Consider the following 13,656-nt stretch of genomic DNA (forward strand, 5'->3'; position numbering starts at 1 on the left):
TGAATGTAATGGAATATTATTATACTGTAAGGAATGATGAATATGTGGAAGTCAGAGATACATGGAAAGGCTTATATGAGCTGATGTAGAGTAATCAGAACCAGGAAAACACAACATGACAACAACGCAAATTTTGATACCTAACATTTATACATCTCTTTAAGGTTTGTAAAGTACTTTACATACATTATCTCATTTGACCTTCAAAACAACCCTATGAGGTAGGTGCTATTATTACCCCGATTATGCAATGAGGTAGTTGAGATAATTTAAATGACAATTTCAGGGGTACATAGGTCTTAAGTATCTAAGGTAGGATTTGAAATCATATTTTCCTGACTTCAAATTCAACATTAATGCACTCTGCCACCTAAAAAGAGACCCACAGAGAGTACTTTGTGGATTGATGAAAAAAAACTTTAGATAAAATGATAAAATGTTTGCAGTCCTTGTAATTATGATAAGCAGTCTTAACCCCTGAGAATGGATAAGAAAATATACTTTTCTGTTATCCTTGGAAAGATTGAATTTAGGCAGAGTTTTAGTGGAAGGAGCACAAAGGACCTAACTCAAAACCCCACCTCCAATACCTATTATCTATGTAACTTTCTACAAAGCACTTAAACTCTCTGAGCCTCAATTTCTTGATCTTATAATAACCCTTGAGATTTCCACCAATGTTACATCTATGTTCTTATGAAAACAGGCATAGAAGTTTGCCACACTAATATACCTAAATCATAGACTATTAGCTTCCCTTAATTTTTTTTCTTTGTTATATTGGAAGTCCCACTGGATGAGGACATGTAAGAGTGTGGGCATGTGACAAGTACATATCTAGAAATGACTCTGATGTAAAAAGAAAAGCCATAAATAACTTAAAAGATACCCCTTGAGAGATGCTACCTTGGAGATAATTTTCAGCTCAACCATTTTCTTACTACCTGTATCAAGTGGACTACTCCTCAGAGTCACCAAGTGCATAGGAAGTAGAAAATTGTATGAGTGTGTGTGTGTGTGTGTGTGTGTGTGTGTGCATGTGTGTGTATGTGTGTGTGTGTGTAAAAATGACTGAACCATGGAAAAGTGGAGGTCATCATCTTCTTTTGGGGATTTGTGACTGTTCAGTCTGTACATTTAAAAATTGTTCGACTCTTTCAAAATCTATATAATAACCTTCAGATACCAAAGAATTATTTATTTGTAATAAAGAGCAGTTTCTACCTTGATTACCTGGGAGACTGGGTATGCTGCCAATGAAAGCATTCACAGAAAAGAATTAAATTCATTATTTTGATTTCAGGTCAGAATTATGTTACTTTTGGCCAAAAGGCATTGTAAGATGTGTAGAATAAAGATGCCATAGAATAAAGCCCAGGTATGATTGATCTTTAAATTAGGTAATAAATATCAACACTATCCAGACACAGAGTGAGTTTCTGAACATAGAAATAGATAACATTTCAGTTTATGAAATGAGAGGAATTAGGAGACAAGTACATCTTGAAGGGGAGAGAGACAAAGACTGAGACAAAGAGACACATGACATTTGTGCTAATGACAAAAATTGGAAGAAAAAATAATTCCTAACAAAGTGTGCTCATGACAAAAATTGGAAGAAACATAGAAAGAAAGGAAAAGGGAAAAAAAAGCAAAAATAAACATTAAGAAATGTATTAAAAAGGGAGACAAGGAAAATTGGAGGCATAAAATAAAAATAGTATTATATAAATAAATGAAGTGATATGAATAATAAAATTGTGACGTTAATTGCATTTCTACCTAATGAAGAAAATATGTAAAAAATAATTGGAGAAAGCTGATGGCTTCAAATATAAATTTGACTAGTGAAATATTTGTTTATTTCAAAATATTTTTCTTTATGATTAATGAGTATTGTATAAATGTACTTTTCGCATAAAATGACAACTGTTTTAAAACTATTTTCACATAGTTATATGATGATAATTCTCAAAAAACTTTCAGTGGCAATATAGTCCAACTGTCCTAGTTTATAAATGGCCATACTCAGGCACAGGGAGAATAAAAGATTTTTTTTTCAAGGTCACACTGGAAAGTGTCGGTGTTATAAGGTGAATTCAAGTCCTCTGACTTCAAAACTAGTGTTCTTTCCAATACATAATATTGCTTTCAAATTATGAGACAACTTTTCCTCATGGAAAATGGAGTATAAATGGGAATATGAAGCACAAATCTGCAAAGTCCATTCCAGCTCTAAAGCCTATGAATTCCTGAAGCATTTTCTTTTCTTCTTTAATTTTTTTTCTTTTCCTTATTCCTTTCCTTTCATTATTAATTTTTCTCTGTTCCTTTCCCTTCTGCTCCCTTCCCTCCCTTTTTCTTTCCTTCCTTTCTTCCTTCCTTTTTTCTCCATATCTTTCCTTCCTTCACTTCTTCTTTCCTGCAAGAAACAATGCAAAGATCATTTATGTGATCTAGAAATAGAGATCTTAGAATCAAATCCAATCCCTATTCATTATTGCTATGTGACCTTGGGAAAGTCACTTAACTATTCTCAGACTCAGTTTCTCATCTGCAAAAACAAGAAGTTGGACTAGATGACACCTATAAATTTTTTGAGCTCAAAATCAATGATCCTGTGAAAAGTATATACTTGTATTCTCACCCAGAGAATCAAATACAAACTGATCTGTCACACCATACGACTGTATTGCTGTCACAAACTCTGACCCTGAAAATATCTGTTAAAAATAAGCTAGTTTTCTAATAGAGTATAATAATCTTATCCTTGAAGCAGAACTAATCAGTGATTTTGAATCAAATCAATAATTCAAAAAATGAAACATTGCTCTTAATGTTTTCTTATGAGAAATTGTCATTAAAGGAGAAATTGTCATTAAAGACACAATTACAGTATGTTATTATCAATCAATATTATGATGAAATTTTCCATCCATGTGACAGTGATGGGTATAACCTATTGTAATGCTATTTTTTCTTTAGTTGTTTTGGCCACTTTAATGCAATAATTTCAATAATGCAATAAATCTGAGGCTCAAAGGGAGAGCCAATGTTATAGTGCTAACCATACAATACTACATAAATTAATCCTCTGAAAATAACTCTTTTCATCCCTGTTTGGATTCCTGGACTGCTTAGTCTGAAAGATCTTATGCACCTGTGTTATATTTGAAAGTGTTATGAATAATACTCAGGGAAAAAATCTCACAGCCATAGTGTGAGAAATTGATTTGGTTCATAGATCTAATGTCCTGAAACCACAATTCATAGAAGGCAAAAGGAAGATTGTACACTGTTTCATGGATTGGTTACTGAGTCTATGTAAAGACTGGCTTCACTGCAATCATTGCACCTTGCCCTTCTGCTAGTTAAGGCCACCGTAGCCTTGAAGGTCATAAGAGCATAAATCTGGAGTTCCAAGGCATGTGAGAGGTCATTTAGACCAACTCCCTTATTTTACAAGTAATGAAGACCTAGAGAGATGAAGTGACTTGCTCCAAGTCACCTGAGGAAGAAGAGGGGGTAGTGCTGATATTCACATTCAAGTACTGTGACATTAAGTTCAATGGTACCAAAAGATTCAACACCATCTCAGGGTCAACCACAGGGACCATGCTTTCTTTTCACCAACTTTCCCAAGGGGTGAAGTATTTCCCCATAATGTAGTCACTGGTACAATTATAGCCATGAAAGAGACAGCATGGCATATAGAGAGCTTAGCTTAGAGCAAAGGTTTTGGTTAAAATCCTTCTCTGTCTTGTTCATTAACAACTGCATTGATAGAGGCAGATACCTCTTTCCTCTCTACCCCTCCACATAGAAGGAGCTAGGTGAGACAATGTATATAATATTGAGTATGGAGTCAGGAAGACAGGGGCTTAAATCCAGAATAAGACATTTACTATCTATGTGACCATGGGTAAGTCATTTCACCTCAATTTGCTTCAGTTTACTCAATTGTAAAATGGGGATAATTAGAGTACCTATCTTCCAGGGTTGTTGTGAAGAATAAATGAGATAAAAACCACAGTGCCTTACACATAGCAGGTACTTAATAAATGTGTTATTCCTTCCCTTCTTTCTTCTGGGAATTCCCTAAACCCCACCCCCCAATGAAATTGTTTTTTTCCCATTACAGTTATAACTCCATTCTGACCAGTGGACACATATGTGCATGGTTTTGATTGAATGGCCTCTTTTCTGGTCTTCCTTTCTTTTAATTTCTCTCTATTATAAACTACCTTTCACCCTGCTACAAAGGCAATATCTCTAATGTGTTGTTCTAATCTTGTCTTTCCCCAACTCAAAAAAATTTCCATGGAACCTATTGCATAGAACATAAAATGTAGGCTGGAATTACTTAGATTTTGAGACTTACTCCACATGGATTCTTAAACTCTGGCCAAATCAGACTATTACCCCAATTGCTCTTGTTCATAAAAGAACACTCAGAGGCATTTAAGAAATCATTACTATCCCCCTTAATTATCAGTGATCTTTCTCTAGCTGATCTCTCATCGCTGTCTATTTGAGTGTGCCTTTACTTTAACCAATTCTATCTTTTTGTGCAAATTTTTAGGTATATCAATTTATCTCCCAATAAACATAAACAGATATTGTGTATTTGTAAATAGTTACTTTTTGCTTTTATGGTGATATATATATATATATGTGTGTGTGTGTGTGTGTGTGTGTGTGTGTATGTGTGTGTGTATGCATGTGTATATGATTAAATACATTTAAACATATGTATATATTCTTATAAATTTGACTTAATTCTCCATGTATTTTAGAAATGAGGCCCTTTTCAGAGACACTGGTTGTAAAAAGTCTTTCCCAATTTTCTACTTCCCATCTAATCTTGGTTGCATTGGCTATGTTTGCACAAAACTTTTCAATTTAATGTAATCAAAGTTGTCCATTTTGCATTTTGTAATGTTCTCTATCTCCTGTTTGATCATGAATTCTTCTGTTCTCCATAAATCTGATAGGTAAACTATTCCTTGCTCTCCCCAGTTTGCTTACAGTATCAGCCTTTATATCTAAATCATGAACCCATTTTGACTTTATTTTGGTATATGGTGTGAGATTTTGATCTATGCCTAGTTTCTGCCATACTCTTTTCCAGTTTTCTCAGCAGTTTTTGTCAAAGAGTGAGTTCTCATGCCAGAAGCTGGGGTCTTTGGGCTTATCAAATAATAGATTACTATAGTCATTGACTACTGTGTCTTACATACTTAACTTATTTCACTGATCCACCACTCTATTTCTTAGCCAGTAACAAGTAGTTTTGATGATTGCTGCTTTATAATAAAATTTAAGATCTGGAATGGCTAGGCCACCTTCCCCTGCATTTCTGTTCATCAGTTCCCTTGATATTCTGGACGTTTTTTTTCTTCCAAATGAATCTTGTTATTATTTTTTCCTAACTCAATAAAATAATTTTTTGGTAGTTTGATTGGTATGGCACTGAATAGATAAATTAGCTTAGGTAGAAATGTCATTTTATTATATTAGCTCAGCCTACCCATGAGCAACTGATGTTTTTCCACTTATTTAAATCTGACTTTATTTGTGTGATAAGTGTTCTGCAATTGTGTTCATATAGTTCCTGGGTTTGTTTCAGTAGATAGACTCTTAAATATTTTATAATGTCTACAGTAACTTTAAATAGAATTTCTCTTTCTATCTCTTGCTGTTGGGCTTTGTTGGTACTATATATATATATAAATATGTGTGTGTGTGCATGTTCACATGCACAGACACATATAGATGATATGTATATGTACAAATATGGTATATATGTAATTTTTATACATATGTGAGCATATATCTGTATACACATGTCTATATTTATTTTATCATATATATCACACTGCAGAAGTAAAAAGTAACTTTTTACAAATATGCAATATTTATTAAACACTTAGTTCATCACTGTGCTGCTAGTTAGAATGGATATAAATGTAAAAATGTCATAATTTCATATATATGTGTACATATACACACATACATACATGTATGTATATACACACATATCTATACCCTGAGAAAATTTCCTTTGTCAGAAGAAGTGTATCACACTGCATCTTAGGGACTTTGGAATCATTAATAGTCTTGGTATTAATTATAATGCTTATAATTTTCAAAGTTGCTTGTACTTGTAATGTTTTTATTGCATGCATTTTTTTTCTGATTCTGATCCTTTCATTCTTTGAAAGTTTAGGAAACCTTCAAAATTGTTCATTTTCATATTGAGGTCACAGAATAAATTTTCTCCTCCTTTTTTTACTCTCCATCAGTTCATTAAAGTCATTTCATATCTCTTTGAAATAATTTATTACATCATTTCTTATAGAACAATAATATTCCAGAATATTCATAATTTTGAGACATTCTTCAATTAATGAGTATACTTTTAATTTTTTTGTGGGGGTAAGAAGTTTTGGTCACCACAAAAAGAGCTGGTATAAATATTTTTCTACTTAGAGGAAATTTAATTCTTTCTTATATATCTTTTGAGTATATTCCTAGCAGTGTTATGGCTGGGTCAAAGGATATTCACTAATTAGTAACTTTTTTGTATACTTCCACAACATTTTTAAAAATGGTTGTACCCATTCACGGGTCCACCAGCAGTACATCAATATGCCTATTTCCCCACAACCCATCCAACATGTATGATTTCTTTCTTTTGGTATCTTTGCCTCTGTGATTGGTGGACATTCAGAATTGTCAATTTTGCTATTCTCAAACATCAGTTATTTGGAGCATCATTTTTAATATGGCTATTTATGGTTATTGAGAACTGAGGTTTCCTCCTTTGAGAACTGCCTCTTGTTATTGTTAGACCATATATTATTTGGAAAATGGATCTTGTTTTTAAGGATTTTAATCAGTTGCTTATATATTCTGTGCATTAGATTTTTATCTAAGAAGCTTATTAAAAATAATTTTTCCTCATTCATTGCATCCCTTTCAATTTTTGGTTTATTGAATTTTTTTGTAAAATAATTCATTTTCTAAATTTTCTGTAAAAAATGCTATCCATTCTATCTTATGTAGTTCTCTTTATTTCTAATTTGGTCATGAACTTTTTTCCTATCCATAAATCGAAATAGGTATTTATTTCCACATTTCTCTAATTTACTTATGATGTGACATTTTATATTGAAGTCATGTAACCATCTTTAGCTTACTTGGTATAAATTGTGAGAGGTTGATCTATTCCAATTTCTTTTATACTGCTGCCTGATTTTCCCAGCATTTTTTCAATTGGAGAGACTTTATCTCAGTAGCTGGGATGTTTGTGTTTACCATATAATACTAAGGAAATAGATTTGTTTGCTTCTGTATGTCTCTCCCACCCTTCTATTTTTAGTCTTTCAACCTTTACTAAACTTTTAAAAGAATGAGTTCTTCATAGTTTGAGATTTGGCTCTACTAGCACCTCTTGTTTCCCGCTTTTTTACATTTCAAAAGCCCCATTTTCTATTTTCTTATTGAGGACATGACCTTTAAAATGACATTATTATATCATCAATGAAGAAATTTTCAGTCCAGGGAAACATAATCTAAGCATGAGAGCTCATATCAATTGTTAGCTATCATCCTCAGCCAAAGTTTAATCCCAAAACTAAGAAAATTAATCCTCATACTTTTCTAAAAATCAAATAATTTTGAGCTAATGATTTTAGAACTTGATACTTTGGAGAGAATGGTTGCAATGATTATTCCTTATGTCATTTTCAAGACTATTTTTTCATAGCAAGCAAGATCTCTAGAGAAAATTTATCTTACTATATTTCCCAACATAGCAACTTTTAGAAGTTGAAATGCCCATTTTAATTTTTTAGCCTTATTAATTTTATTTATTTTTAGTTTTCAACATTCACTTCCACAAGATTTTGAGTTCAAAATTTTCTCCCCATCTCATTCCTCCCCCCAACTCAAGATGATGTGCATTCTGAATACCCCTTCTCATAATCTGCCCTCCCTTCTATCTCCCTTCCCTTTTCTTATCCCCTTCCTCTTCCATTTTCCTGTAGGGCAGGACAGATTTCTATACCCATTGCCAGTATATCTTATTTTCTAGTTGCATGTGAAAACAAATTTTAACATTTGTTTTTAAAATTTTGGGTTCCAAATTTTCTCTCTATCTCCCTCCCCACCCACCCTCATTGACAAGGTAACCAAGCAACTTAATACAGGTTATACATGTGTAGTCATGCACAACACTTCCATAACGGTCATATTGTGAAAACTAACTATATTTCCCTTCATCCTACCCTGTCCCCCATTTATTCTATTCTCTCTTTTGACCCTGTCCCTCCTTAGAAGGGTTTGTTTCTGATTACCTCCTCCCCCAATCTGCCCTGCCCTCTATCATCCCCCTGCTCTCTTATCCCTTTCCCCACTATTTTCCTGTACAGTAAGATAGATTTCCATACCCAAATGAGTGTGTATGTTATTCCCTCCTTAAGCCAAATCCTATGAGAATAAGATTCACTCATTCCCTCTCACCTTCCCCCATTTCCCCTCCACTGTAAAAGCCTTTTCTTGTATGTTTTGTGTGAGATAATTTACCCCATTCTACCTCCCCCTTTCTCCTTCTCTCAGTATAATCCTCTCTCACCCCTTAATTTTATTCTCCAGGTATTACTCCTTCATCTTCAACTCACCCTGTGCCATCTATCAATCAATCAATCAATCTATCTATCTATCTATCTATCTATCTAAATACATATATATTTTTCCCTCCAACTACCCTAATACCGACAAAGGTCTCATGAGTTACAAATATTATCTTTCCATGCAGGAATGTAAACAGTTCAACCTTATTAAGTTCCTTGTGATTTCTCTTTCCTGTTTACGTCCTCAACCTTTTCTTGAGACTTGTATTTGAAAGTCAAATTTTCTATTCAGCTCTGGTCTTTTCATCAAGAATGCTTGAAAGTCCTCTATTTCACTGAATAGCCATTTTCATCTGAAGGGTTATACTCAGTTTCACTGGTAGGTGATTCTTGGTTGCAATCCTATCTCCTTTGTCCTCTGGAATATTATATTCCAAGCCCTCTGGACCCTTAAGGTAGAAGTTGCTAAATCTTGTGTTATCCTGATTGTGTTTCCACAATACTTGAATTGTTTCTTTGTGGCTGCTTGCAATATTTTCTCGTTGTCCTGGGAACTCTGGAATTTGTCTACAATATTCCTAAGAATTTTCCTTTGGGAATCTCTTTAAGGAGATGATTGGTGAATTCTTTCAATTTCTATTTTATCCTCTGACTCAAGAATATCTGGGTAGTTTTCCTTGACAATTTCTTGAAAGGTGATGTCTAGGGTCTTTTTTTTTAACATGACTTTCAGATAGTCCAATAATTTTTAAATTGTTTAAATTGTTTAAAGTTGTTTTTCCAATGAGATATTTCATAGTTTTCTATTGTTATCATTCTTTTGGTTTTGTTTCACAATGTCTTAATTTCTCATAGAGTCATTAGTTTCCCTATGCTCCATTCTAATTTTTAAGGAAGTATTTTCTTCAGTGAGCTTTTGGACTTCCTTTTCCATTTGGCCAGTTCTGCTTTTTAAGTCATTCTTCTCATTGCCTTTTTGGACCTCTTTTGCCATTTGGGGTAGTCTTTTTTTAAAGTGTTATTTTCTTCAGTATTTCTTGGGTCTCCTTTAGCAAGCTGTTGACTTGTTTTTTTATGATTTTCTTGTATCACTTTCATTTCTCTTCCCAGTTTTTCTTCTACTTCTCTTACTTCTCAAAATACTTTTTGAGCTCTTCCATGACCTGGGACTGTTTCCTATTTTTTTTTTTGGAGGCTTTGGATATAAGAGCTTTAACTTTGTTGTCTTCTTCTGGTTGTATGTTTTGATATTCTTTGTCACCAAAGAAAGATTCTATGGTCTGACTTTTTGCACAGTCTGCTCATGATCCCAGCCAATTATTTGAGTTACAAACTGTTTATTAAGGTAGATATCTGCTTCCAGTGTGGAGAATGTACTGTCCCAAGTGTTCTGTGCAGGTGTTTTCAGAGATACTTCTAGGGACCTGTAAATTTTCATTTCTTCCAAGGTGGTATGATCAAGGGTGAGATGTTTACTCATTTCCTGGCCTGAAATCTGGTCTATGAGTGACCACAAGCACTCTTTTTTGCCTTTTAATTGTAAGGACAATTCCCTCTACACTGCCACCATGAGCTCCACCATGCCAATGCTCCAGCTTGCTCCAGGACTGCCTCCCAGAGCTCTGACCCAGATCCAAGCACAAGCAAAGCAAAAGAATCCTGCCTCAGTGCCAGCAAAGAGATCCCAGAAATCTCCCTCTGATCAACACTTGATCCCTTTTCTATCTGTGGGCTTAGAGCTCTGGAAGCAGCTGCTGTCTAGTTTCTGGGACCTAGTTTCTCTCTCATTGCTGTCACAGACTTTTCCAACTGACCTTCTAAGTTGTCTTTGGTGTTTGTGGGTTAAGAAGTCTGGAAATTGCCACAGATGCCCATGATTCAGTCCTCTGAGGCCTGGCCCATGTTTGCTGAGGCCTCATGTTTGCCTGTGCGCCCATGCTGAACTGTGTTCTTCTTCCAGCCTAGGTGCAATAGAACTTTCCAATCAACCATCCAGGTTGTCTTGGGCTAGAAATTTGTTTCACTCTGTCTTTTTATGGGTTCTGCTGCTCTAGAATTTGTTTAGAGCCATTTTTTACAGGTATTTGGAGGGGTTTGGGGGAGACCTCAAGCAAGTCACTGCTTTTACTCCGCCATCTTGGCTCCCCACCAAAATGCCCGTTTTAAAGTTGTCTTTTTTATTTTGATAATTGTAGCTGCAGAAATTCTTTACTTTCAGCTCTATATCTGAATTTGGAATATATGCTACATACATGCATTGACTTTAAGAACTGGAATCAGTCAAAGTTGCATAGTTTATTGGAACATTTAGACCACTTTCTTTATAGGGAGGCAGGCCTGGCATAGTGGGTTGGAGTAGGGAAAACACATATTAACATTCTATATCTGTCACTTACTATTTATATGGCCTAAAGAAAATTCTCTGAACCTGAGTTTGTCATTTGAAAATATTCAAATATATCCACTATTTCACCTATTGAGGTTTCCTGCAATGATACCACTTATAATTCATTCATGCCTGTCCATTCTGCTCACATTTTATCCACATCTGCCCTTAAGCTGAACATAGGGAATCCATGCCACATCCCAGAGTCCCTTTTGATTTCTTCTCATCATATATATATATATATGTGTGTATATATATATATATATATATGTATATACACACACACACACACACACACACACACACACACACATATATAGATATGGAGCACTCCAGCTACCCATCTGACTTGCCCTGGGGCCATCCCATGTTCTCTTACTAATAATCAACAAGCATTTATTCTATAGTCAATAAGCATTCATCAATGCTTTCTATATGATAGTCATTTTCCCCTGATGATTCCTTCTACACCTACTTTTCTTTGTAGCACTTCTTTGGTTTTATGTAACAGCCTGCTCTCGAGCACCATGTGCTTATCTATTGCCCTCTATGAAGTTTTCATTTTAAATTCTTCATAGATGGTATATCTGATGTCTCATTTCCATGTAGCAAAACCAGTAGAATGGTCCTATTAAAATGAATGGCCTCTGCTTTCATGGGAAGCTTGAGGTCAGTAAGGGAACTTTGCAATTTCCCAAAGGTGTTGAACAGAGTCAACTGAACTCTTTTCAATTCTGGGTCTAGCTCACTATCCATTTGTCCTATCTATTTATAATCAGAGGGCCATAGAGCAAGATTCTTTCTGCTCTTGTTTCTTCAAAAAAAAATTTACATGAATTCAATGTATGGATGAAAAAATAGCTTGAGATATATATTATATATATATTTATATATACATATACACATATACAAACAGAATCAAATACTTATATAAATTTGTATATATATATACATATAATATAAATACATTCAGAATCAAATATTTTTCTGTAATTGAAAAGCAAGAGGGAGACTCAGTGAAAATTATCTATTTTTAAAATGTAACTCCACCTCCTCCCTTGTTTGTTCCGTTCACTTTTGTCTATTGACTATACCATTGAAATGTAATTTCCTTGAAATAAACAATTCTCTTTCTTTTTGCTTGTATTGATATACAAAGTGCTTAGCATAGTACCTGACGAATAATAAGTACTTAACAAATACTTATTGACTTGACATATAACTTTTATTGAATTTTGAGATGATAAAGATGTGGTCAATTGTTGAATTCCATTAGGAAACTAATATTCTGAGGAGCCTTTGCCTGGAATATCGTTTACAATTAATTAATGTGTATTGATTGATTGATGCATAGATTACTCTCAGAAAATATTTTGAATAGATTGTCTGACTATAAAAAGTGATAACTTGCTTAGCTGTAATAAGTCTTTTCCTGTGTGTTGTAATATAATCTATTTCATTCTTTTGTGTGTTATTTAGAGCTTGCCATAATTAGTATCTACCTTCCCTACCACCCCCCTTAATGATCATGTTCATGATATAGATATTTGGTTTCATGCAATCTAGAAGTCTTTGACTTTTTTCATTCCTCCTTTTTGTACTATGATTTCCTGCGTGGTTCTTCTCATCTTCACCAAGTCCCATTGTTGCATTAAAATAAACAATTATCAAAGTGTCTATTGATTTGATTTTTGAAGTCTTACCAAGATCTTCATAGAATTTCTCAACCACTTTATCCTCAGCAATCAATGTTGGTACATAAGTGACACCTATTTTCATGGTGCTCTTCCCCTCCCCCAAATACTTAAGTTAGTATTAATGAGGGTAGCTAGGGAGAGTGATGCATAGTGTGGTAGATTTTGAATCAGCTATGATTTAGGACAAGTTATTTAACTTCTCTCAGCCTCATTTCCTAATCTTGAAAGGGGGGATAATACCAGTACCTACCTCACAAGGTAGTTGTGAGAAGCAAAGGAGATAATATATGTAGGATACTGTAAATCTTAAAGCTCTATGTACATGGTAGCTAGTAACAGTCAGAGTAGCACTACAATATGTTAGGACCAAATATTCAATGATATATTTCTTATTTTCTTGAGCACATTCTTCCATTCAGCTGCAACTTTCTTCCATTTTTTTTCTGGTTTCACTTATACCAAGAATGTCAAAATTGAAATGACTAAACTTTACCAGATATATGCCCACTTGGTCTGCGGATAAAGGTCTTCCACAGCTTCCTAAAATGGGTGATACCCCCCTTGGAGGAGTGCTGGAATGATCCAGAGGGATGGTAGTAGCTTCGGGTGCAATTGGGGGGGGTTATTAAATAACAATAAGGGGATGTTAGAAGCATAAGGAAAGAAGAGAATATAAGAAAGTTTTGAAAAACCTGTGATAAGTGTTTTAATCTGTTGTGTAACAGAGTTAAAGTTGTATGATTACATTACTTTCCAAATAAACACACAAAATGAAGTAATAACCAATCAGTGGTCAAGCCCACTGACAAGAAAGTTTTGGCAGACAAGCATGTAGTGCTTTGTCGGGAAGTCAAGAAAGCATCAGCAGGAATAAGTGCATGTAATGACTTGTTTATAATACTATACTATATGGTTACACAATGAAATATATTGCATC

At 34.3% G+C, this 13,656-nt stretch overlaps 1 pseudogene; it reads right to left on the reverse strand.

Moving 5' to 3' along the window:
* Window positions 1-13,656, reverse strand: part of LOC114044292 — a 41,124-nt pseudogene that overhangs the window by 360 nt on the left and 27,108 nt on the right.

The sequence above is a fragment of the Vombatus ursinus genome, unplaced genomic scaffold, assembly GCF_900497805.2.
Source record: "Vombatus ursinus unplaced genomic scaffold, bare-nosed wombat genome assembly UNPS02014773.1, whole genome shotgun sequence".
NCBI classification, from domain to species: domain Eukaryota; kingdom Metazoa; phylum Chordata; class Mammalia; order Diprotodontia; family Vombatidae; genus Vombatus; species Vombatus ursinus.